This window comes from Nanorana parkeri, unplaced genomic scaffold (genome assembly GCF_000935625.1).
Source record: "Nanorana parkeri isolate BGI_ZX_2015 unplaced genomic scaffold, ASM93562v1 scaffold1702, whole genome shotgun sequence".
NCBI lineage: Eukaryota > Metazoa > Chordata > Amphibia > Anura > Dicroglossidae > Nanorana > Nanorana parkeri.
In genome coordinates, this window is record NW_017307970.1 from 275,480 (window position 1) to 277,200 (window position 1,721).

Genomic DNA, 1,721 nt, shown 5'->3' on the forward strand with positions numbered 1-1,721 from the left:
CATGAGCTTCCTTGGGCAGTTAACAGAGCATTTTTTGCCCCGTAGACTTCAATGGAAATGCCCGAAAACGTGCGGCAGAAGCATGTTGCACATTTCCAGGTGTATTTTTGTCCATTGCCCGCAATGTTTCTTAAGCTGCCAGTCAAAATGCGCGTCTTCATGTATGCGCGTACAAACGTGTATCAAAATGCGCATAGCGCACATAAATGTGCAAATAACAGTTTTGCTGAACATGCGCGTACAGGCGCACAAAAATGATGCAGCTTAGGTGTGAACCAGGCCCTAAGTCCTGTAAGTTGCGAGGTGGGGCCTCCTTTGCTCCCCATGTGCATCAAGGAGCCTTGCCCACACATGACCCTTTTTGCTGGTTTACTAGTTTTTCTTCCTTGGACCACTTTTTTGCAAGTCCTGACCACTGCAGACCAGGAACATCCCACAAGAGCTGCAGAGTTGCTCTGACCCAGTCGTCTAGCCATCACAATTTGTCAAAGTCGCTCAAATCCTTACGCTTGCCTATTTTTTTTTTTTTTCTGCTTCCAGCACATCAGCTTCAGGGGCAAAATATTCACTTGCTGCCCAATATATCCCACCCATTTCCAGGTGCCATTTTTTCCAGATAATCTATGTTATTCACTTCACCTCTCAGTGGTCAAAATGTTCTGAGTGATTGGTGTATGTAGAGCTTTGCAGTTAAAAGCATGAGGCAGTGGGTATTTGGTTTAGTGTGGATTGGTTTCCCTTGTGTATTGTGTCTTGGGGATAAATTGGTTCATAGTCTGTATGTGTGGAGGTGCAAAGCCTGGTGGTTGAAACCTTTTTAGACATGGCTTGGGGCAATCTGGAAGGTTGCAAGCCACAGGAGCTTTTTGAGCATTGCTTGGGATAATGCAGTAACCTTCCAGCCAGATAACTGTTTAAGAAAACTGGTGCCAAGAGCCATATGGAGCCTGTAATTGATAGCTGCCTTTTAAAAATGCTCCTTACCTGATTGTCATGATATTCTCCTAGCTTTAAAGCATTCTCAGTTATGCACATGGAACAAGTAGGCAGCTAGTAAAGATAATAAAAGAAATAGACTCCTTACTTGCTGATTTATTCAGGTTCTTGAGATTAGAGTATTAGATTTGGCTGTCAAGCTAGTCTACTAACATCGTAGAGGTTGGCGTTGCCAACATCCGTACGTTTCACTACACGGGTTTCTTGGGGATAATAATGACCAATTCTGAAATGCTTGTTGCACACAAAGCTGTTCAGTAGCATTGAACATCTTTGTGAGCAGATGACAGGTGTTCCCTTCCCTTTTGGAGTAGATGGAACAAGGATTTAGCTGCTTGTGTGGCATCGACTGATCTGCCAAGAAGGATGAGCGTAGTGCTGCGGAATCCTCGATACTTTACTGTGAGCCAGGATCAGCAGCTGCCTGTTGCTATCCATGAGACAGGATGTGCAGCTGCCTGTAACTGTCTGTAAGACCTCTGCCATTCTATGACCGACCTGATACCACGAAGCAACTAGTTTCTTTCGTCCACTCGCTTGTGTTGCATGTGGAACACCTGATTGCTGTGGGGCAATGTAGATAGTCTTGAGACTATTCTGCCTTATGGTCTAAAGTATGCAAATGGGATTCTAGAGTTTTTTATTCCACCAACCACAACAATGCTGGTGTTAGTGGAAGGCGTTTGTATCTGCTACAGTGCAAAAACTGAATTTACATAATTCCT

The 1,721-nt window shown here is 44.3% G+C and overlaps 1 protein-coding gene across 1 annotated transcript in view; it reads left to right on the top strand.

The window, feature by feature from the left end:
* LOC108799359 (Golgi integral membrane protein 4-like) overlaps positions 1-1,721 on the top strand; it is a 43,702-nt gene that overhangs the window by 2,760 nt on the left and 39,221 nt on the right. The gene's annotated exons all lie outside the window — the stretch shown is intronic.